This window comes from Eubalaena glacialis, chromosome 10 (assembly GCF_028564815.1).
Source record: "Eubalaena glacialis isolate mEubGla1 chromosome 10, mEubGla1.1.hap2.+ XY, whole genome shotgun sequence".
In the NCBI taxonomy this organism is placed as follows: Eukaryota; Metazoa; Chordata; class Mammalia; order Artiodactyla; family Balaenidae; genus Eubalaena; species Eubalaena glacialis.
Window position 1 is genome coordinate 66647333 of NC_083725.1, and position 25390 is coordinate 66672722.

A 25390-nucleotide genomic window follows, 5' to 3' on the forward strand; every position below is an offset into this window, starting at 1 on the left:
CAGAAACCCAGGGGCACCCTCCCTCCCCCAGCCAGGGCCAGCCTGGCCCCATCTAGAGATAAAGTCCCCGCGGGGGCTCCCAGATCAGAGACATCCTTATCAGCGCTGTCGTCTGGGATACTTGGGAATGTAAACGCGCCTGATGTGCCAGCCCGGGAAGACACAAAGCAGACCAAAGCAGACCAGCAGGGGGACTCCCCCTCTCCCCATCCCCCCATTCCTTCCCTGCAGCCCTGCGAGCAGGCGGCGAGGGGAGCCCCAGCCTCACGCAGAGCTTGAGGGGTCCTCTACTCCCGACACCAGGGATGTATTCTTTTCCCTTCAAGTCACACTCAGATTTGGAGGGGCCTCAAGGAAGACTCTCTGTTAAGGTCATGCTGGCCAATGGCACAGCACGGTGCCACCCGGCCGGGATAACGGGAGATGCAGTGTATACAGGCTGACGTGCCTTCACACGCCAACCGGGCTTTCCTGCACACACAGACATGTGGGCCAGGCACAGGAATGGGTGCTGAGGTGAAGTGGGACCCAGAAAACACAGCCCTTCTGCTTCACTGTCTCATGGGCAAGATGGATAAATAATAATAACAATAATAACAAGCTTGTTTTTGAGCACTTACTATGCACCAGGCACTGTTCTGAGTGATGTCCGTGTATGAACTTTTTAATTCCCACACAACCCTATAGTATAAGATTGTGAATGTTTCTATTTCACAGAGGAGGAAGCCAAGGCACAGGGAGGTGGCAGCACGTGCCCAAGTTCCCAGAGCTGGGATTCAAGCCGCAGAAGCCTGGCCCCGTGGACAGTGTGTTGAGGGCTGTATGGGGGCTCCAATCATAGTTTCTCCTGGCTGAGCCCATGAGTTGAGAAGAGACAGGGTTGGGGTCAGTGCAGAGTGGGTGCCCCTCAAGGCTCAGCCCCCTGCCCTCCTCTCACGCCCCTTCCCCCCTCACCCCGCCCACAGCCCCGCCCCCATCTGCCCTGTTGCACTGAGGCCTGTGGCTGGGGACTTCCAGTCCTGGTGAGGCCCCTTCACAACCACATGCTGCTGGGATCCAGAGGTGCCAACATCAGGCAGTGGGAGCAAGGAGAGAGCACTGGGTTTAGGATGGGACGGAGTTTATATCCTGGCTCTGCATCCCTGGGCCTCATTTTCAACACCTGTAAAATGAGGTGTAGCCTAAAGGACCTTCCAGGGCCTCGGGCTCCACTGACATTCCAGATGCTGTGTGAAGGAGAGTAACTGTGACTGCATCTGCAGAGATGCAAGCAAGGGACCTGGGTGGCCATGACAGGGAGATGCTGCCGTCTGGGGGCCTTCCTGGGGGAGGAGGCATTGAGCAAGCACCTGAAATAAATTTCTTCTTTTCTCCTCCCTCCCTGCCTACTTTCCACCCTTTTCCCTGGGCTGAGGGGCTCCCAGGCTGAGCAGGGGGCTGTATGCTTGGTGTCACCGGGGCTTTCAAGATCTGTACAGGGTACAATGGGGGAGGGGGCATAGGATGGGGGCAGGGTCAGGGCCACCTTGTGGGGAAATCTTTGGGGGATGTGATCCTTGAAGAATGGGTGGGTGTTTGCCAGGCAGACCAGAGGGAAAAGAAGGAAAGAGCCATGGGCAGACGGAGTTGGGATCAAAGCCTGGAGCGGGGAGCCCCAGAGGCTGTCTTGTGCGGGGATGGCCAGAGCACAGGGGCTCTTGAGGCAGCAGGAGCCCGTGGAGTGTGAAGAAGGGCCTGAACCAAAGGCTGAGGAGCTTGGGCTTTCCCCTGAGGGTTCTGGGGAGCCATGGAAGGGTTTTGAGGAGAGGAGGGGTGTGATCTGACCTGTGTGTCCAAAATGTGTCTCTGGCTACCGTGAGGAGATTGAACTGGAGCAGGGAGATGGGTGGGAGGCTGGGAGGCCACTGGAATGCAAGTCTGGGGATGCAGACAAAGGCAGTGGGCAGGGAAGCTCTATTTCAGAAATGAAGGGATGGCCCTGGGACACGAGTACTAGTCAGAAGGAAGGGGAGGCAGGTGACCCCAGGGGCCTGGGTGGCTTGGGCACTTGTGTGGGCAATGGTGTCCATCACTGACAGAGACTAGAGGGTGGGCAGTAGAACCGGGGCCCAGTGACAGGTTCTGCTTGGGACTCACAAAGCACGGTTGTATGGTGGCCGGACCCTGCGCTCAGCTCTGACCTGGGGATGCTAGCTCCAAGTCAGGCATCAAAATGGGAGGCCGGGGCGGGGGGAAGGCCATTACAGGGGAGTGCAGGGTGGGGTGACTAAGACAAGGAATGGGACTTTGGGAAGATGCCCATGGCATCTTCCTCTTGAGGGTCCAGAGAGGAGGCTTCAGGGGTCAGGACAACAGAATCCTCGTGGGCAGTATGGGTCCCTTGGCCCATCCTTCTGTCTGCAGGCTGGCCTGTGCCTATAATTGTGGATGATTTGAGCTTTATGGGCTGCTGTTCTGTGTGTGTGGTGTGAGGACTGGACCAGAAGACCTCCACGCCCCTTCCCTTTCTGACTTTTCCTGACTTCTTTGTTTTCCTCTGCCCCCGTTGACCGTGCAGCTTTATGTAAGGCTTCCCCCCACTCTGGGCCTCAGCTGCCTCCTCTAATCCAGAGCCTGTATTAAGCTGAAATGATCTCTAAGTTTGCACAGAAGGCCTCGGTGTTTGTTCAAAGAACAAGCGAACCGATTCCAGCTGCCAAGACCCCAGATTTTGCTCCTCTCCAAGGAGTCCACGCTCAGCCCTTCCTCCCCGGCCAGTAGGCCTGCCCCACTGCCCTCAATTAGACAGCTCTTAGGCTACGGACACAGACCGTCTGCTCCCAGCTCTCCCACTCCCTGACCCCCCGAGTGCCCTGGAGCTGGGGAGGAGCAGCCTGCAGGCCTGAGGCTTTCCCTCCAATCTCAGGATTAGGGCCAGCTCCTCAGTAAATCCCCGTTTCCAGAGCCGGGGTGCGGCAGCCCTGCCGGCTCTCAGCAGACCCTGGAATTCAGAAAGAAGGCAGCTGGCGGTGGATAGATAATGACTTTCGTCTGGGTTTTTAAGCTTTCTTTAAAAGTGCTGGACTCCATCACACGCCCACCCCCAGCCCCATCTTGGCCCTTTGAGGAAGGTAGAACAGGGAGAGCCATTACTGTACAGACGGAGAAACTGAGGCTTTGAGAGAGATGAAGTAACTTGCCCAGAGTCACCCAGCAAGCTGCAGAGCTGGGAATTAAATCTTGGCTCTGCCACAAAGCCCGGCTTCTGAAGAGACTTCTGACTCCAATGATTCCCGAAGTTCCTCCATAACTCACATCCTATCCTAGGGTTCCCCCAGGCAGATGAGAGAGGTCAGGAAGAGGGAAGAGCAGGACAGCCTGAGCGTGGTGAGCTGCGTGCCATCACCTGCACTGTGTGAGAGCCTGACCCTCCTAGCTCTGCCTCCACGAGAACTTGAGACCTTGCCATAGCCCTCAAGGCCCTGGGCAGCCTGGCCCTCCAGCCTCTTCTCTCCCCTCTTCCTCCTTTGCCCTATAAGCTCCTGACATGTGGTTTTCTTTGCTTTCTTAAACATACCAGGCTCCCAGCCACAGGGCCTTTGCACATGCACTTCCCTTAGCTTAGAAGGCATACTCCAAGCCCCAGCCCCTTCCATGTCCATGTAATGCCTCTTCATCCTTCTATCCTTTTTAAATAACAGTTTTATTGAGCTGTAATTCATATATCATACAATTCACCTATTTAATGTATAAAATTCAATGGTTTTCAGGATATCCACAGATTTGGGTAACTATCATCACAACCAATTTTAGAACATTTGCATCACTCCCCCAAAAAACCCTGTACTCATTAGCCATTACTGCCCTGCCTCCCCCAAATTTTGCAGCCACTAATCTAATTTCTGTATCTATGGCTTTTTCTATTCTGGACATTTCATGTAAGTGGAATCATTTAATATGTGGTCTTTTGAGATTGGCTTCTTTCACTTAGCATAATGTTTTCAAGATTCTTCCATGTTGGTGCATATATTAGTACTTCGTTCCTTTTTATTGCAAAACAATATTTCATCATATGGATGATGCCACATTTTATATAAACATTCATCAGTTGAGGGACATTTGGGTTGTTTCCACTTTTTAGCTATTGTGAGTAATACCACTATGACCACTCTTGTACAAATTTTGTGTGGACATGTTTTCATTTCTCTTGCATATATTCCTAGGAGTGGAATTGCTGGATCATGTGGTAACTCTATGTTTAACCTTTTGAGGAACTGCCAGACTATTTTCCTCAGAGGCTCCATCAATTTCCAATTTCTTCATATCCTCATCAACACTTTTTATTGTCATATATGTATATGAAGATATATATATATTATATATATATATATCCATTGTAGTGAGTGTGAAGTGGTATCTCATTGTGGCTTTGAGTTGCATTTCTCTGATGGCTAATGATATCAGAGCAGCTTTTCATGAGCTTATTGGCCATTTGTACATCTTCTTTGGAGAAATGTCTATCCAAGTCCTTTGCCCATTTTTAATTGGGTTATTTGTCTTCTTATGATTGAGTTATAATAGTTCTTTATATATTCTAGATACAAGTCCCTTATCAGATATAGGCTTTGTAAAATTTTTTTCTATTCTTGATGGTGTTCTTTGAAGCATACATGTTTTTTTATTTTGATGATATCCAATGTTTCTAATTTTCTTTTAGTTGCTTATGCTTTTGGTGTCATATCCAAGAAATCACTACTTAATTCAAGGTCACAAAGATTTATAACTATTTTTTCTTCTAAGAGTTTTATAGCTTTAGTTTTAGATTTTGATCAATTTTGAGTTCATTTTTGTGTGTGGTGTGAGGTAGGGGATCAAATTCATTCTTTTGCATGTAGATATCCAGTTGTCCCAGCACCATTTGTTAAGAAGACTATTCTTTCTCTCATGGCACCGCTGGCAAAAATTGATTGCCTATAAATACCACCCTTCATCTTAACTCAAGCATCATTTCCTCAGAGAAACCTTTGCTGACACCCCTTCCCACCCAACCTCAGCTTAGCCAGGTTCCCTGTATATATATATATATGTGTGTGTGTGTGTGTGTGTGTGTGTGTGTGTGTGTGTAAAACACAGAGAAAACACCATAGGTTATAAATTGTACTTATCTGTTTAATGTTGTAGTCATGAGTACACACTCTGTAGCCAGATAGCTGAGGTTTAACTCCCAGCTCTGTCACTTCCTGGTGGCTTGGTATATTGTTTCACCTCCTGTACCTCAATTTCCTCATCTATAAATAGGGGATTTACTTACCTCATAGGGTTGTCATGAGAGTTGATATGTGTAAAGTACATGGCAGGTGGTGATAAGATTGAATGTATGAGCTCTTGTTAATCAGTGTCATCTCCTTAGACTTTAAACTCCTTGAGGACAGGAATCCTGTCTATTCTGGCTTCCACAAAATCCTCATGGTCATCACTGAGAGCACACAGGGAAGGGCTTCAATACCAGCTTATTGAATTAATTAGTGGAAGAAAGCATGCGTGCTTGAGTGAATGAACCTGGCAGACACAGATCTAATCCCACCCTCACACTGTCTGGCTGTGTGACTTCAGAACCCAAAAGCCAGACCCTTGGATACTCTCACGGTTTACTCCCTTCCTCTATGAGGACGCAGAACTCTCTTTTCACTTGAAATAAGAGGAACCCAATATATAACTCAGGTTAAGGGAGCTGCTGTGAGAGAAGCCAGAGTAGGGCCCAGAGGCCCCCTCCTCCTGGGCACCCCCAAGGACCCCCAGAGCCTGCCGGACAGTGTGAAGATGCGATCCCATGTTCTCCCCAGGCTCGAGCAGCCTGTGATTCAGAGGCAGCTGACGTCTGACGCTCTTAATTCAGCCCAAATGCTGGAGGTCTGTGTCTTGCGGCATGCAGGAGGTGGAGGGGCACATTCCAAGGGAGAAAGCTCTTCCTGCCTTCTACCCACGGAGGGGAGCAATGAGCCCTGAAGTTGTGGACAAGCACGTCCTCGCTCTCATACCTTCCTTCCCTCCTTGCTTGGCTTCCCAACCCAGACCTGGGATGGCCTGGTCTCCTGGACCAAGCTTGCTCCTGCCTGCCCCTCCGCCCTGACCTCAGACCCAGCTCACTTCCAGGGAGGCCCACTATGCTCCTCCCCACGTCACCTCCATGCCCTCATTTCACCTGGAAGACAATCCCTCAGAGGCTTAGGGAAGCGAGTGACTCATCCAAGGTCATGGTGCAGCAAAAAAGTGGCAGAGCAAAAGATTCGAACCCCAGGCTCTTGACTCCAAGTCTGGACTCTTTCTTCCATACACAAAGGGGGCACCACCGTCCACATGACCACAGGGGCAGGACCAGAGCAGGAGGCGCTGGGGGTTAGCCAAGCTCTGTGGATCCCCAAGGCAGATCCTCTGGCAAGAGACCAAGCGCTTCCCCAGGCAGAGGACCCCTGGCCACAGTGGGAGGGGCTGTCCTGGGAAACATAAGGAGGGGAGGTCCCACCTTGGTAGGGTACCAACGTGAACTTAAGGGCCAGGCAGATCTGTCCATGTTACCTCCAACCTCTCTGAGCCTCAGTCTCCCCCGAACCCAGGACATGAGGATAACAGTACCCACGTAGCTGGGTAGTTGTGAGCATAAAATGAGGCAAAGACCTCTTAGCCCAGCGTGAATGTTGATATTACCGCCCTTGGTGCTAGGGAAGCCGGGCCCCAAAGGAGGTGCCTAGAGTCCCTGTGAGGAGGCGGACCCAGGCTCATAAAGAGGAGACAACTGACTCTCAGATCCCTCCCATTTCTTTGAATTCGCTGAGAATGTTTAGTTTTAGGAACCATATCTCTACCGGAAAAAGAGGTTTATAATGCCAGTAGTTTGGAGGAATGAATCTGGGAGAGTCACTGGTTAACTGGAGAGTTGATTTGAGTTTATTTTTAATTTTTTAAACTCAGGTTTCCTTCAGGACATTATGTGCATTTGTCTAGTGAAGACAAGCAGGGCCTGGAAATGGTCATGTGCAGGAGCTGCTGCTGTGTCACCCCGCTTTGGAGCCTAGCTCTGCAAGTTATCCAGGGCAAGTTATTCAACCTCTCTGAGCCTCCGTTTCTTCATTTGTAAAGCAGAAGAAAATGAGAGGCTGCGTGTGAAGGGCCCAGCCCCTGCTCCCGCTGCAGTGCTGAGTTAGAGCTCCTATCCGGGCCTTTAAAGTGGCGCCTACAAGGCGCTGAGGAAAAGATCCCTTCCAGGCGGGGGAACCTGGGCAGACTTCTTGGAGGCGGTGGCTCAGAAGAAAGAAGGTAGTCCAGGTAGAGGGAACAGCTTGCCCAAGAGTAGGGCAGTGGGAAACCACAGGGTCCGCAGAGATGGTTGCAACTGGGAGGTAAGATTCACAGAGGGAAGAACCAGGGGAAGGTGGGGGTGAGGATGCTGCAGGAGAGCTCAGGTGACTGGCTCCGAGGCACCCGCAGAGGCAGGATTCTAACTGGGGCTCTGGGCTGCTTCTGGGAAGGGCTCCTGGATCTATTCTCAGAGCTCCCCAGGGACAGGGAGGGCCGAGTGATTCAGGTCTGCTCTGCTCTTGACACAGCTTCTGGACACGCACGTTGAGGGGCAGGTTCCTGGATGGCGTGGTTTCCCACCCTCCACCCCCGCAGGCCCTCGACCCACAGGAGGGTCAAGGGAAGTGGGGTCTGACCCACGCCTGAATTATTCATCAAACAGCCCCAAAAAGCCAACAAGAGACGCCCACGTTAATAATAAAAATAACAATTCCTTAAATGTGATCAGAAGTGTGGGAGCTCAGGCTGCCCAGGCCTCCTCCCTGTGAGGTCACTCTCATTACCCTTCACGCACAGACGAGGAAACTGAGACTCGGGGAGGGAAGTGGCTCCACTGAGGCCAATCGTACCCCCAAGGGCATCTGTGTGTGCACCGTGGGGACGGGGGGTTGGGCACAGCAGGGAAAGGACCCCTGCCTGGGGACAGTAACCCAGTGGGTTCCCCCAGCCTTGGGAGGGGCGAAGAGGGGTGTTGCTGGGCCCAGGGTCTCACACTGCTTTCCCTGCAGCAGGAGCAGTGAATTGGAACAACGTGCCGCAGGCGAGCCAGTAATATGGCAGTGAGACCCGGATGGGGTGGGCCAGGCTTGGTGTGGATGAAGTCGGGGCTCGCAGGACCAGATGAGGGAGGCGGGCTCTGAGTGGTGAGATGGGGGCAGGTCTCCTGGGCAGTCTGAGGGTGTTCCATGGGGAGACTGAGGTCCAGGAAAAAGGGGACTGTATCCCAGGCTAGATTAGAATATACCAGCCCAGGTCTGAAATGAGCTGCCTCTCCCCTGTGGCTCTGAAACCATCCCACGAGGGGTCCTGAAATGTGAGCATCCCAACCTCACCACTGGCATAAGCACAGTGACCTCGCAAGGGGACTGTTCCAGGGAGCGAGGTGCATTTGGAAGGATGCGTGCTAGTAGTGCTGGTGACACCTCTGATATTCCATCTCACTCAAAAGACAGGGACCCTTCCCCACACAACAAGGGCAGGGCCTGATTCGCCTGCTATCTGAGCACAGATTGTGAATAGACAGACTGACTTTTGAACCCCAGTCCCTGCTAGACCCAGCTCTCCCCTTTGACCGACTGCTCTTCCCCTGGCCTGGCAGCCAGAGCCAAGCCAGACAATGGTTGGTTGTTGGACCACTCCCAGGCGTGTCCAGATTCGGCCTTCCAGGCCTTTCAGGGCCAGAGGGGACCTTCCTGCATGGCTCTGACTAACAGGCCCCTGGTTCTGTGTAGCATCACAACAGAGTCTGTTGCCAGAGCGACCTCCAGACCTGGTAGCCTGGGACCTGGGGCTCTGGCCACCCCACACGCTGCTGGCATGTGCAATTCCAGTGCGGCCTCCCTGGGTCAGCTGGGCTGTACAGGACAAGGCAGGAGGAAGCCCTGTCTGGGCCTTTGGGGCTGGCGCAGCCTGCGGGGAGAGCAGCGAGGAAGTGGAGTCTCTCTCTCTCTCCCAAGGCCTTGGTCTTCTGATTTCTCCAGCAGGGACCCCACATGGTCACCTCATCACATGGACCAGGCAGCAGCATGGATGTCTCTGGAGCTCTGTCACCCCCTCTTCTCATCTATTACCACAGGCATTCTCCTCTCCCCATCCGCCCTGCCTTCAGCCCCAGGCCCAGCTCAGGCTGCCTCCTGAACCCAGTCTAGATCACAGTCCAACCTCTTGTCTAGACGCCAGGCCTCACGTTCCCAAAGTGGCCTCAGTGGATCCAGCCTTTACCTCCAGAATTCCTCCCTAGCTTCTCCATCACAGCCACAGATGAACCTCACCCTCCCATCAGTAAAAGCAAAGTTCATGCAATCTAAACAATATATGTATGCATTTATTTGTAAATTACATACATATGCCACCATACAAATATATTAGATAAGTTATAAAATATATACCAAAAAATAGAAACTGAAAAAAGAATGAAAGAGTAAACCAGTCATTTTATGTTTTGTTTTCTTTTTTCTTTAATGGTCTAAAAAAAAGCTTCTTTCTCTGATTAAATATATTATTACTAAAAATTGTGCTTAAGTGTGGTTCATTTTTCATAGAGAACAGACTTGTGGTTGCCAAGGGGGAAAGGAGGTGGGGGGGGATGGACTGGGAGTTTAGGGTTAGTAGATGCAAACTATTACATATAGAATGGATGGACAACAAGGTCCTACTGTATAGCACAGGGAACTATGTTCAATGTCCTGAGATAAACCATAATGGAAAAGAATATAAAAAAGAATATATATGCATAATTGTGTCACTTTGCTGTACAGCAGAAATAACCCAACATTGTAAATCAACTATACTTCAATTAAAAACATAAATAAATAAGTGTGGTTTATTTTAAATAAAATCTTGGTTCAGTGATGTGGTGCACTCATTGACTGAGAATCTGGTACTAAACTCCATTTATATTGTCACTTGGTTTAATGCCTGTTGTAGTTGAAAAATATACATACCTCACTAAGAGCAGAAGCTCCACGTGGAAGGAGACCATTCCTGGCTGTGCTTACCAAATCACAAGGTGTGATTTTTAAAATTCTGTGCAGAGGGTTTTTTTTTTTTGCAATTTTGTTTAAACAATGTCAATCAGTTGTTGTTGGAAACTAAACAGAAGGTGTTATTTAAAAAAAATTTTTTGACATACGAGTTCAAAACCTACTGAAACTCTTCACTTAGAAGATTTAAAATAGGTTATAAAATTCTATTATATTTTAAATGTGTAGATGCAACAGACAGACGATGCTCAGCAACAAAATCATTCCAAAATGTCTGTCTGCAAAGTGCTCTCTCTGTAGCGTGAGTTCCTTTCCAAAAGTGGTTACTTTCTAAATCTTAAAACAACATCTTATCTGTTTATTTGTTTTAGCATCTGCTGGATAGCATACCCTTGTCGTCAAAGAGCCGGCACATTTGGATCGTCTGTCTTTTTTGTAAAAGAAAAAAAACTCATCTTTAAGGCGGTAACTCTTTTAATGACTTTGCTCTGAGACAACCAGCAAATTTCTGTATGGTACAAAAGATTTTTATGGCCCCTGCCTTTGTCAATAAGATGTTCTGTAAGGATTCTATGATTTAAAGACTTTGTTTTTATAAAATTAAGTGCCTGGATGAATCCTGTGGCAGGTTAACTGAAGGCATCACAGGGGGGTGGGGCACCATTGTCAGCCAAGCCTGCACGGTGGACCACACACTACTTTACTCAGGAGACTTGGGATATGGGACATGTGACCTAACAGGGTGTGGACAACGTGAGGGCACCAATGTCAGTCTATTTGGTTAATGTTAGTAGAGCTTAAATTTTTCTTCCTTCTTTTTTAAAGGTAAAAATAAATATAAATAAAAGTTCTAGAATGTTCTGTCTACGTGAATGGGTCACCTTGTGGACACCATTTTGGACACCTCTGGGCTGCACAGCAGGGTCCTTGGCCATGTTCACAGCCTCTCGGGATCTATTCCAATCTTCCTCCCACCTTGACTCCCACATAGAACTAGATCCAATGCTCCTGAGTACATCATATATTTTTTGCAAGTCTTTTTGCCTGATATGCCCATCCCCAGTGGACTGGCTCAAAATTCTATCCTTCGTTCAAGAGCCACAGGCCACCCCTCCATAAAGCCCATTCTGATTCTCTGGGCAGAGTCACTCATTCAGTTATTCAACAAATATTTATTGGGCACGTACTATATGCCAGGCACTGATCTAGGGGCTGCTGGGCATATAGCAGTGAACCAAACAGACAAAAATCCCTCCCTCTGGGAACTCGCATTCTAGTGGGGTAGACGATGAAGTTCGAGGTTCAGTCCGCATGCCATTTACCCACAGGTCGTTGGCCATTTACAAGTTTGTCTCCCCAGGAAAGCCTCTATTCCTAAGAGCAGGGACTTCTGAACCTGAGCTTCGAGCACAAGTCCTAGCCCAGAGTAGGGGCCCAATAGATAAGGTTGGAATTAACAAATAAGACTGGGGGTAATCAATGCCATGACCCCTGCCATAGACGGAGATCTGACACCAGATCCAGACTGAGGTCCTCCAAGTGCCTGAGCCGGGCACCCAGAACTGTCTCATAAACCTTGTTCCCGAGGGCCTCCTCCCAGCTTCTGGGAGAAGGAACTGGATGGCCCCCTACAGCCGGCAGGAACCACTTCCACCTCCGAGTGTCCCTATATTTAGCTGTGTGCTGTGACCCTGCAGCCCTCTCTTCTCCATGGCCGGAGGGAATTACCAAGGCAGCTTTGATGGCCTGTTTTCCCAGGCCCTGCTCCTGCTTCCCAGACCTTCAGCATCCCTGCAGGAGGTGGGGCCTCAAGCCCAGTCCCCAAGCAACTGGCAGGTTCCATATCCCAAAATAGCATTAGCACTTGGCAAGGAGAGATGGCCACCTGTAGGGACAGTGCTGCCTTGGGGAGGGGAGGAAGGGCAGGGCCAAGTCAGGGGAGAGAGAACTGAGAACTGGGGGCGGGCGACACCCAGATCGCACAGTCCTGTGTTCCCTGATCTCTTCCAAGTGCTAAGTCCTCGGCCCCTAATTCTTCCCCTTGGCATAAGGCTAACTGCTGACAGCCAAGACAAGGCCTTGAGCTCGCTTCCCACCACTCGTCCCCCACCCCTACACACCCAACCTGGACACTAGCCACACTGTTCCTCATGGGTCCCCAGCTCTGAAACCCAGCTTAACCCAGTCCAACGCCACCCCCAGGAACGCCTTCATTACCTGGTGAAATCCAGTCTGTGAAGAGTCAGTTCGAGTGCCACCTGCATCCTCGAGCTTCCCCCGGTGCCCTCGGACGGCTCAGGGGCAGTGGTTACGCTTCAGTGCTCTCTGTCCCTGCTCCCCGCAGCCTGCCTGGCCTGTAACTTCTGCCTGGTTCAAAACCCCCAGACTAATGGTTGGAAGATGCGGGTTCTAGCCCCAGTTTGCTGTGTGATTTTAGGGGTGTGGCTCCTCCGTCTGGCCCTCAGTTTCCCCACTTGTGAAATGTTGAAGTTGTATTACGTGATCTCTAGGGCCCTCCCAGCATTCTGAGCCTGTGATTCACCACCTGGGGGAATCAGATCAATTTGGTGGAGAGAACTCGCTCTGACCCTCGAGCTACTGGAGGTGTGGTCTCCTCTTCCCCACTCCTCACCCTCCGCCACAAGGCCAGGTGTGGGCTCCTGAGGGGGCTTCTCCGGCTGCCGCCAGTGGGATGCGGCGGGTGGCAAGGCAGCCTCCCACGCCGGGAGGCCTCCCTCTCCCCGTCCATCTGGTTCAGGTTTCTCTGTTTTGTCTCAGCTGGAGCACTCAGCCCACAAGTCTTGTCAACTGGAATGAAACATCCCAAACACAGCATTTCCAAGTTGTTTACTTCAGCAGGGCACAGGCCGAGGGGTTCTGTGCAGACCACCGGGATCCTGGCAGGACAATAGGAAATCCCAGCAGAGCTGCTCTGGAACTTAGCGAGGGAGCCAGTTCTCGCTGGGATTCCAGTGAGGCAAAGAGAAGTCCAGAGGATGTTTAGGTCTCACCAGGTTGGTGAACCCCAATGAATTCTCAGGTGTGCCTACTCTCCTTTCAGTAGAGAACGAAGGCAGCTTCCAGGAACTTCAGCATTTAAAGAGAACTGTAAGGAGCCCTCTAAACCAGACTCTATGTCCCACCAGGGCAAGGAGGGTGATTATTCAATGGAATCTATTCAGTAAATGTCTACTGTGTGCCAAGCACTATTCGAGGCACTGGGGTACAACAGAGAGTAAAACTGCCACAGTCCCTGCCTTCACGCAACTGACATTCCAGGGGAGGGAAGTAGACAAATAAATATATAATATTCTGGGTAAGTGGAAATAAGTGCTATGAGGGAAAATAAAATGAGGCAAGGGGGTTACAGGCTGGTCTGGAAGGCCTCTCTCTCGAAGTTGACATTTAAGACCTGGAAGAAGTGAGAGGGAGCCATGGGGACTCTGGGGGAGGAATGTTCCAGATAGAACAGCCAGTGCAAAGGCCCTGAGGCAGGAGTGTGTCAGGAGTGATGCAGGAACAACGAGAAAGTCAGCGAGGCTGCAGCAGAGTGAGCAAGGGAGAAAGGGAAGAGAGAAAGTAAGCGGATAACAGGGGCTGGGGAGCAGAGCACGCTGAGCAGTCTTTCATTTTTTGTTGATTATAACCCACAGTAAGAAATAAATTTTATATTGCAATCCAGTATAAACACACATATACAAAAATACCACTGAAGTAAACATTTCATAAAATATACCTTTACTATATATATGCACTCATGTATTTTATTTTATTCTATTTCATCTAAGAAAATAATGCTGGTCACGATCCTTAAATTGATTTCCCAACTTACTAGAAAGGTCATAGCCCACAGTTTGCAAGACACTGATATTGGGCCTTACGGAACATTGTAAAGAGTAAGCTGGGAGCCACTGGACAAGTTTGTGCAGAGCAGTGACATGACCTGATTTGCCTTTTTGTTCCATTTTTCAAATTAGTACATAATTTACATATGGTAAAATACACCCTTTCTCATGCTAGCTCGGCTCCTCTGCCTTTGGCTGCTCCTGGTGTCTATGTCCTGGGCGCCTGGCACCACCCACTATGCCTCGAAGAAGCGGTTTGGCAGCTGCAGGACTCTGGGTCTTTGCTCTTGGGCTGGTGTGACCTCCCCAGGGGCTCCTGATCCCTTACCCAAAGTGGTTAGTTTCTTGAGGAATCTGTCGCCATCTGGTCCCCATGTGATGCCTGTAGGTCTTTCTGGGGCACTGGAGGATTCCATTCCAGCCAGGGTAACTGTTACCAGAGGTGGGTAAGACTGGGTTGCAGGGCGTGGCACTGCCCAGAGCAGCCAGCAGGGCCTTTGGTGACTTGAAAAGGGGGAGCGTGAGACAGAGACAGAGAGAAAATCAGAGACTGGAGGTGACAGAGAGAGACAGAGGGAGACACCAAGACAGAGCAGGGCAAGACAGGGAATGCATTAAAGCAGACGGGGACCGATGGAGGTGGAAGTGACAGCAAGAGACAGAGTCAGGTGGTGTGACAGGGATAGAGAGCCAGAGGGGAGAGAAAGACATCGAGAGATGGACCTCAGAGAGGGGCAGAGACAGCAGAGAGACCAACATCCAAGGAGAGACCAACAGAGAGGAAGGAGAGACTGAAAGAGAGAAAAAAGGGTAGAGGGGGAGGAGAAAGATGGCAGCAAGGGGCAAAAGAACAAGGCTGAGAAAATGCCGGGACACGGGAGCTGGTGAGGATGGCGGCTCGAAGGAGGAACGTTTCTGAGCAGCCGGGGCCCCCAAGCCCAGGTGGTGCCCATGCCCTCCGGTCCCAGGGCAGCCATGGTCACGCCGGAAGAGGTTGGCTCTTGCCCACTGGCCTCTCAGAGCCCGGTCCCTACCCTGTACAACCCATCCAAGGACCCCAACGCCTCCCTCCTGGGCCCAGGGCCTGCCACCAAAGTCACTTTCCCACTTGGCTCTAGGAAACCCCTTCTCCTCCGAGGGCGGTCTTGGGAGGTGGGAAGAGCCCTGGAACACGAGCCTTGGTCCCATCCCTGCCACTATTCACCGCACAACCTCTTGTGTCCTCCCTCCCTCCCTCCCTGTGCCTCAGTTTTTTCATCTGTAGAAAGGGCTGGGCTTGCCCATCCAGCTCTGTGTTCTGAGCCCGCAGCAAAACTGAGCTCCACAGGCGGTGGACTGCTCATGACACGGCCTCGCCTCACACGCACTTGGTCACTAGTTCACTCGTTCTTTCATTCACTCATCCTCTCTGCCAGTCCCTCTCCTTTAGCCCGCTGTCTTTTCCTTCCTCCTTCCCTCTCTCCCTTCTTCCGTTCATCCCGTCCTCTTTGTCTCTCTTTGTCTTCCCTCCCTCTCTCCCTTCCTTCCTTCCTCTTTCTTGTCTCTGAGTGCCCACTTTGTGCCAACCTTGGACTGGGCACTGATGCTTCAGAGGTGGATCTTACAGAATCCCTGGGTCTGGTGGGCTCAGCCCAGGACTGAGGCGTAATGGGTGGGGACAGTAGGGGCAGATCAGACTCCTGCCATAAACGCCCCTACTCCAGGCCCGCTGGCCGTCGCTCATGCCACTTGGCCCAAGCCCCATGTCTACACAGCCCTGTTTTAGGCAGTTCAGCTCTGGAAACTGACCCCAAGATGCACAGAGGCTAACACTGGCATAATCAAACATGTCCCACGTTAGAGTTAGGGGTGGCCAGAGAGCCCAGAGAGGGGACAGGGACTTGCCCAAGGTAACACAGCCAATCATAGCCTGATTCACTTCCTCCTTTGCCTTGGTCCGTCCTGGGGAGCTGGAGGTTGTACAAATCCCACACCTGGGGTGAGTGCAGCCTCAGCCAGCCCTCTGCCAGGCGAGGGAAAATCTGGCGATGGCCAGTCAGAATGAGGTCACTGATAGGATCCATGTGTTCAGGCCCTGTCCCACCACAGCCCTTCCCACCCAGCTCCAGGAGGCCCTGGGCAGTAAGGGGGAGAGGGCTGCAGTATGTCAGTCAGGCACTGAGCCCAGAGATGATGAATGCTGAGGTCAAGGCTGAAAAACAGGAGAGAAAGTGGTCCCCACCCTGCCACCTTACATCTCCTGATAGGGGAAAGGGGTGAACGGGGAGGGGCTCTGGAAGGATCAAGCCTCAGACTGGAGTGGTATCAGTCTGATGTTGCTGGGTGCGTGTAGTCTCCATGGCCTCAGGCAAGCCTAGACGCAGTCCTTCGAAGTTGCCTAGCCAGTCCCCGAACTCTATAAGCCAGTTCCTAGCAATAAGTCTCATAATGTGTATCTCCTACCGGTTCTGCTTCCCTGATGGAGCCCTGACTGATGCACCATCCATGGTGGAGACGATGTGCATGCACCATTTTTAAGTAACATTCCTTCCCAAATGCTTTTCCATGTTGCAACCATGTTTTCATTTTTGGCTGCAAAATATTCTATCTTGTGAATGCACCATAATTTACTAAGCCAATCCCCTCTTGCTGGACATTTCGGTTACTTCTAAATATCTATATCTATATCTATCTATATCTAAATATATATTTCTAAATATTCATCTCTCTCTCTCTCTCTCTCTACCTATCTCTCTATTTTTTTTAACTTTCATGAACATTTTTGTATAGTTTGAAAGTTTTTCTCAAGAGGAATTTCCAGGCATGGGGCTCTGGCTGTGTGGACTCCCCGCCCATATCAGCCCAGCTTCAGCCTCTCTCCTCCCCTCTCTCTACTTCAGGGCTTCCTCCAGTGCCAAGGAAGCCTGTGCAGGGAAATGCCAGAGACTCCATACCCCCCACCCTCAATCGTGGGGGGTGGAAGCTGGATCAACACCCAGCCTTCAGCTCCCCGTTTGAAAATTCTGGTATGTGTTCTCTACACCCGCTCAAAAGGCACCCGGTGGGATTGAGCTCAGGTGCCCACAGCGGTGTCCTGCTCATCAGAGCCACTTTCCTGGGCTCTCTCCCTCCCCGGTCTTGTTTCTCTGTCCCTCACTGTGTTTCCTGGCGTCACCTCCTGAAGGAACTACCTGTACCCGAGTTCTTGGCTCCTAGTCTACTTTAGGGGAACCCAGTTTAGGATGGGAGTTTTGGACACTTTTAAAAGACCCAGTGGGAAAGGGGCCATATCAGCTCAAGTTTCTTCTCAAACTATCTTGAATCCACTTGCACCACACACCGTTCTCAGACTTTGGGACGCAGTGTAGGAGAGAGAGCATGGGCTTTGGAGCCAGGCAGCCCCAGTGACAACCCCAAGTGCCATCCTCGGGCAAGTCACTTCACCTCTGTGAGCCTCGATTTCCTCATCTGAAAATGGGTCAGCAGGGCTGTATGTCAGGCTACCTATAGCTCAAGGTCTAAAAGGAACTATTGTCCCACTGCCTCCTTCCCACCCCCAGCCCTGCTTCCTCTTCGTGGCTGGCTGAGTGAAGCTGTGGCCAAAAGCCACATCCTTAACCCTTCCCTGTCCTTGAACAACTACCACTTATGATAACCCAGGCGCTGTGCCAGGGCCACATATTGACAATGTCATTTAATCCCCAACAACCCCATAAAGTGGGTACAATGATTGTGCCCATTTCGTAAATGAGAAAACTGAGGTGTAGAGAAGAGGGAACTTGCCCAGCTATGTGGTTGGTGCGAGGTAGAGCCCTGATTCACATCCAGATCTCTCTGAATCCTGAGTCCATATTCTTGAGCATCACACAGCCTGCCTCTCACCCTCATCCTCTGGAAAGGAGAGGGGATTCCTTGGAGCTGACTCAGGGCCTGGGGCAAGGAAGCCACATCCCTGGGGGCTGCTGGGAGGGAGAAAGTGATGCCGGGCAAATTCCCACACAGCATCGAGGTTCTAGGCAGCTAGACAGCTGGGGTTTGGAGGAAGGGGCTGCAGGCTTTGTTGCCACATTTGGATCGTTGGCAGGGTCGAAGCTGCCTGGGAGGCTGCATGACGCGTGGGGAATTGGGGAGAAGTGAGTGAGGCCACCCTGAGTGGGATCTGGAACCCAGGAGCTGCCTGGGAAGCAGACATTCTTCAGTGGCTGAGGTTGAGTGGAATTCAGTGGGAATTCTAAAAGCTGCTTTTCCTGGGAGCCTCCAAGAAGATGCCCTGGAAATGGCCTTTCCAAGTTGTAGAGCAGCGTCACCCGATAAAATGTAATGCGAGCTACATATGTAATTAAATTTCTCTAGTAGCCACATTGTGAAAGTAAAAAGAAACAAGTGAACTTAATTTTAATAATAATATATTTTATTTAACCTAATATATCCAAACTATTAGTCATTTCAGCATGTAGTTAATATTAATTAATTAAAAGTAAAAATCATTAATGATATATTTACATTTTCATATTGTCTTTGAAATTTAGTGTAAAATAATAATAATAAAATACAGCACATCTTGATTCATACAAAATATCATTTCAAATGCTGAATAGCTGCAGGTGGCTAGTGGCTACGAAGGTAGAGAGCATGGTTATAGAGCCCAGGGATGATCTGAGGTTGCTGGCTTTCCACGTAGGAGTGAAGAGGGCCAACGATGGTGCCAGGTGCCGGCCAGGCTGGAAACCCAGAGCTAACAATAAGAATCTAAGTACTGGTTATATATCATTTGATCCTCTCAACAACCTTGTGAGTTTGTACTATTAGCCTCGTGAGCTAGATGAGGAAGCCAGCTCAGAGAAGTCAAGTGACTCGCACAAGGTCACACGGCAGGATAGGGATTTAGTTACCCCTCAGAACTGAGAGGCTGTGGAGCCCACCCCACCCCAGGGGCACAGAAGAGCAAAGGAAGACTCCCCACGCCAGATCTGATGAACTCACTGATCTTCTCGCTGGCTCACCAAGTGAGGGACAGGCACACCCAGGGAGAGCCCTTCAGTCACCCTTCCTTCATATGGAAGTGGGAGAACCAAGAGACAGCTGGGCAGCAACAGCTTTTTCTCCTTCATCTTGCCCTGTCAAAGGCTGCTATGGGTGGTGCCAGGTGGACCCACCGAGGATGCGGCTTTTCTCCTTCTTTTCCCACTCTCCTACACACATGCACACACATAGGCACGAACACGGCAGAGCAAAAGGTGCCATTCAACCTGAATAGGAGACTAGGTGGGCAGCTCCATTCAGCAGAGGCACATGGTGAGAGAATCACATAAGATCCAAAGTGCACTGACCATCTCCCAACCTCAGATACATAGCTTCTGTCTCCTGGGCATCCAGCCCGCTTCAAGCCCTGTATGGGTCCCAAACGTGGAATCTGGCCAGTCTGCCCTTCCCTCCCATCCCCCAGAACCTCTGCTGCTCTGGCCTGGACCTCAGAAAGGGAGGCTTGGTCCAATGTTGCAGTTTGAGCAACATGTACCTTTTACGTCCCACCAAGCCTCCAGCATCCCTGCAAAGTCCATGGAAATTCTAGGATCCAAGATATCAGTTGATCCTACCCGATCTTATTATTCACATGTGGGAAGAGACCTGCCTGCTGCACAGTGTGTCCCCCAGAGGCAGGGGGTGTCTTTGCCACACCTTTCCTGCAGATGGCAGTAGGAGGAGAGAGGCCTGGAGGGGAAACTGAGGGTGGGAGAGCATCGTGTGAGGATTGGGTTAGCCCAGATCACTCTGCTCCTGCCAGGGCCACAGATGCTACCTTCCGGCTTGTGCACATTGGTACATACAGCTTCCCACCTCATCCTCTTCTCACCCTGACCTATCCATGGGTACACACTGTTCAGAGCAATGCCATTCACGTCCATTGGTTCAGCCAAGATTACCGGAGAGGTTAACTCTGCAGGGATTTGTGCCCATTATACAGATGGGGAGACCGAGGCCCAGAAAGGGAAGGGACTTGGTTCCCTGATCGCTACAGGATGTTGGTCCTGGGAGTCTGTCCTCAGCCTCCCGCTAGCTCTCATTGGACAAGTCATGGAAGCTCCCACCCCGCCCCCCGCCAAGAGGGATGCAGCATTTTGGTGGGCACAGAAGAGGAGGCAGATTTACAGAGCTCAGGGCCCAACCGTGGGCTCTGAGGTTGAAGCCACCAATGGTGGTGGACAGTGTCTGCACGGGTGATTAGATTGGTGCTGGGTCCACCATTAGCAGCAACTTCCCTCCTCCCCAAGCTGGGGTGTTCTGCCCAAGCTGAAGGGGAGCTGAGCCAGTGACTTCAGCACCTGTGGAGGGAGCACCTCCAGATCCCAGGGTTAGATGGGGTGAGGGGGCAAGAGGGTGGGGAGACGTAGTTGGCTTCAAGGTTTCTGATTTGAGCGGCTGAGCGTGGATGGTAGTGCCCTTTGCTGGGATATGCTTGCGGCAGTGCGCAAGGTAGGGAAGCTGAGTTTGGATCGGGCAGCATGAGTCGCAGGGGAGAGGCCCAGTAGGGAGCATGAACTGTGCAGGATCTGGGAGGCATCTCTCTGGAGGGGGCTGCAGCCTGGGTGGGTGCAATGGTGCCAGGAGTGTCACCTTCCCGGTGAGCCTTCCCCAAGGACCTGTTCAAACCGCCCCCCTCCACACCTCCTATGCTCCTTCCCTGCCTCATTTTTCCCCATGGCCCTTAGACCATGCAACATACTATCAACTTATATTTCACTTACCTTGTTTACTGTCTGTTCCCCATGGTGGGTGGAGGTAGAGAGGGGGTTGTGTCTGTTTGTTTGTGTATTTGTTTGTATATTTGTTTGTTTCTCTGCTGGGACCCTGTGCTTAGAACATTGCATGCCTCAAAGATGCATGAATGGATGAACTCCTGAAGGGCTGAGGGCTCAGGACTGGGGTGTGCTGGGGATCAGCATTTAAGAGGTGGCAGAGAAATAGTACCAGTCAACAAGGTCCACCGCACCCAGGTAACCTCCGGAAAGTCACTTCGTAATCTTGGTTTTGCTCATCTGTAAAAAAGAGATGGGTTAGTTTGCTGGGGCTGCTGTAACAAAGTGCCAGAAACTGATTGGCTTAAACAACATATGTGTATTCTCTCACAGTTCTGGAGGCTAGAAGTCCAAGATCAAGGTGTTGGCAGGATTGGATCCTTCTGAGGGCTGTGAGGGAGAATCTGCTCCTGGCCTCTCCCCCAGCTTCTGGAGGTTTGCTGGCATCCTTGGCATCCCTTGGCTTGGAGAAGCATCACCCTGATCTCTGCCTTCATCCTCACGTGGCGTTTTCCCTGTGCAGGTCTATGTCCAAATTCCCCCTTTATATAAGGACACCAGTCATACTGGATTAGGGCCCACCCTAATGACCTCGTTTTACCTTGTCTACCTCTGTAAAGGCTGTATCTCCAAATAAGGTTATATTCTGAGAGCCTGGAGGTTAAGACTTCATATGAATTTGTAGGCGGGGGGCGGTGGAGGGGGACAAAATTCAACCCGTAACATGAGATAATAATAATATAAACTTGTTGGAGGAGAGGTTTGAAGCTCAGTGCAAATTACTGTTCAGGCTAAGCCCCCCTGCCTGACCATGAGGACCACGTTACAGCCCACCGAGACAGACCTGGCTGCACGTGGACTCCCATGAGGAGTTTTCATAAAATGCTGATGCCTAGGCCACACCCGGAGATTCTGGTGTAACTGGTCTGGGGTGGGGTCCTGGCTTGGGGATTTTTTTATAAGCTCCCAGGTGATGCTGACAGGCAGGTGGGATGTGTACTAAATCTGTGGATCCGTGGGCCCCGCTGCCTCATCAACAAACCCATGCTTGGTTGGCATAGCTGCCAGAGCCCTCCCCAAACCCGGGGTTGCTCGGGCAGGGCCAGTGGCGGCAGACAATGGAACAAAGAGGCTTTGTTCCGGCCCACACCCCAGGGTGGAGCCTGTGTACCTGGGCCTGTGAGCCAGGCCTTGGCTGTGGGAGAAGTGGGAATTACAAAGTTACCGCTTTCCCGCCGACTGCCCCCAGGAAGTCCCTATCGGGAGGCCTGTGACAGGAAAGGAGATGGAGCCTTCCGGGCCTTGTGATTTTAAGGTGAAACCTGGAGGAGGTCAGAGCATGGGATGGCGAAAGGGGAGGAGGGGAGGGCAGACCCCCAGAAGGGGAGAGAGAAAGACTGTGTGAGGCAACAGGGCGTGGTGTGGCATTCAAATCCCGGCCTCACCACCTACCAGCAGTGTGATCTTTCACGAGTGGATAACTTTTCTAAGCCTCAGCTTTCACATCTGTAAAATGGGGATTGTAGATATAATAACTAAATCGTGTGTGTGTGTGTGTGTGTGTGTGTGGTGGTGGTGGTGGTGCTATTGTGAGAAGAAACATCAGAACTGGCCAAAACAGTCCTTTACCTTAGTTTCAATCCTATCCTCTGCCCACGAGTTGAGTCCACCTCTCTGCTCAGCACCTCCCCACCCCCACTGGGGACATGGGCCTGGGGTCCCACCGTCCACCCTGCGAGGAGCAGGTCGCTTGTGGTTTCACACCTGGCTTCTCCCCACAAGACCGAGGACCTAGAGGGAGGGGCCTGGGGCTTGTGCTTCTGTGTCCTGGACCGAAGGCTTATGCTCACCAACAGCAGGTCCCTTCTGAGAACCCCAGCTCCGTGGAGATAAGCATCTCTATAGGTTCTCAAGAAGTACCACACAGAAGCGACAGCCCATTTTGTGTGATGTCTGCCACACACTGTTCCAACAGGTGCTGGGAGGGTTTGGCTGAGGGACGGACAGACGGACATAGGAGCAGCATTTCCCGGCAGGGCCGCCCCACCATGGTCTCTGTTTACACAAGACCCTGTTCGCTGAGCAGCTGTGCTCTTCTTTCCACGTGCACTCCCCTCCTTGGCTCGCCACAAAAACCTTCTGGGGCGGCTGCTTTGCAGATGAGGAGACAGAACTTGTAGGAGGAGGGCACTTGTCCCAGCATGTCTATACCGCAGGCCACTCCCGCCCTACGCTCTGCCGGGCACAGGGCCCCAGGAATACCATCCTGTCCCTGCAGGCCCAGCACTGTACCACCCTGTCTGGGCCTGGCTCTGACCTCCCACCAGACTGGGAGCCTGCGGAAGGAGGACCCGATCCCACACAGCCAGCCCAGCACAGGGCCCAGCACAGACAAAGGTTCATTAAGCACAGGAGTGAATGGATGAACGGATGAATGGAGAGAAAGCTAGGACCTCTGTCCTCGAGGGGCCTGTGGCCTGGTGGACAAGCACACAAGATGCTCCGGGAGCAGAGGACCTTGGGAAGCACTGGCTTCCCCCTCCGCACACATAGGGAGCTGCTCACCCAGCCTCCTGGTCCAGTTGAGGGGAGGCCAGAGGTCGATAACAGACAAGAAGGGGCTTTCGGTACCACGAGAGAAAGTGCCCCGCTGTGCACTCCTTTTGTACAAGCAGGAAGCGGAGTCCAGGAGGGGCAGGGACGTGGCCAAGGCCACAGCTAGTCAATGGCAGAGAAGTTTCAGGGTCCAGTTTCCCGGCTCTCTGTTGGCTGGCGTCCTCTCTTTCATGCCTCATTGCCATGGTTGTACCATAATTATCGTAATCATTACACGCAACGTAGCCCTTTAGGAAGTGTCCTTGAGGGGCTGGCCTGTGCCAATGTGGGAACAATACCAGCCACTGCTGGGTGCACCCCACCTGACCCAGGAAGCGTGGCCCACACCCACCTCCTTTACTCTCACAGCAAGCAGTGAGACACAGCATGCTTCCTGGTGTATGAAGGAGCAGCTGAAGCTCAGAGGCAGAGCACTTATGCTCCTGGGGGCACATGGCCAAGAAAAAGAAAAAAACAGCCAAGAGTTTGGGATGACTGAAAAGTCCTGGAGAGGGAGGGTGTTAACGGTTGCACAGCAGTGTGGATGTACTTAATGCCTCTGAGTTGTGGCTAAAAAGGGTTAAAATGGTAAATTCTATATTATGTATATTTTACTGCAATTTGAAAAAAAATGGCCAAGGTGGGGTTTGTATCTGGGTCCATGGGGCACTGCTCTTGGGGTCCTTTCCCTTCTGCAGGGTGGGGAAATTTTACCCACTCAGGACACTCTGGTAACCCAGGCTGCGCTCTACCCCTTCCCTCTTCAGTAAATCTTTTCCTGGTTCCCGCTCCGTGCCGGGGCCCTGGTTGGGTGCTGGTGACACAGGGATGAGGCCCAACCCTCCAAGAGCTCAGCACAGGGGCCAATCCAGGACATGGAGCAGCCCAGCAAGGGGCAGGATGGGGACTACCATGCATCTGCAGGCCTCCAGGCTGGGCTGGAAACAAAAGATGAACCCATCAGGGTAAATAAGATGTTCAAAAATGCAGCAGTACACAGCCAGGCCAGGGAGGACCACTCAGTTGGCTCCAGGGCCAGGATTCCGAGAAAGGAGATGAGGCCTGGGGTGAGGTCCCCAACCTCAGTGCAAGACAAGGAGCCTGAGCACAGGGGCCTGCAAACCTAGATTTGAGCCCAGCTCTGCCCCTCACCTGTAGCAGGTCATTTCTACTCCGAGCCTCAATTTCCTCAGGGTGAGACCTGCTTCATCTGAGGCTTGTGAGCATTGTACTCATGCACGTACATTGCCCAACTCTAAACTGAATCTTTCCGCCCTCCTCTGCCCCTCACCCTAACCCGCATCCTCTGTCTTAGCTTTGAGACCCCCTGAGCAGAAGACAGCAGGGGGCTTTGAGCAGCTCTGGCTCCGGTCCCCTGTTCCAGGACTGGTTATGGACTCCCCCCACCCAGCCCCAGCTTGGCTCCTCATATGTGCCAGGGGGCCTTCCCTGATGTGCATTTATTTCATCCTCTAGTGAGGTGGGGATTATTAACATCTATTCTACAGAAAAGGAAACTGGGGCTCAGAGAGCAACTTCCTCAGTGTGTCAGGGCTGCCTGACTCCCAAACCCTGACCTTCTCACTCCCCATCTGTTTGGGTCACCTGCAGTGGACCCTGGCCCCCGAGGGCCACTGCCCTCCATCCTTCTGCCACACTTCATTCTGGGAGATGGACTCAGCCGTGCAGCTCGGCCTGCTGTCCAGGCTTTTACCTGCACAAATTTCCCACAGCCCTCCTGTGTGGCTGTACTAACCGAACACACCTGCAGAGGCCCCAGCTCACTTGGACGGACACCACTGGTGACTGGGTGCTGTTGGGTCCTTAACTGCCCCCTCTGGTGAGTGAATCTCAAGGGGAGGGACTTGGTCCGTCCTTGCCATGCCATTTCCTGAGTGTATGGCATGTACTCTGGGCTCCATAAACGTTTGAGGGAATGAAGGATGAATGAACCAGTGCAATATCCCTGGCGCCTACAGCCAACACTGTCTGTGCGGGACCACGCCACCCCCAGAGCCAGAGCCAGGGCCCAGCCCCAGAGGAGCGACCAGGACAGTGTCTGCAGCTGGGTTCCCCATGTGGGGGAGAAAGAGGAGGCCTGGAGCAGGTTAGGAGGAAGGGCAGGAGGCTGAGGTGA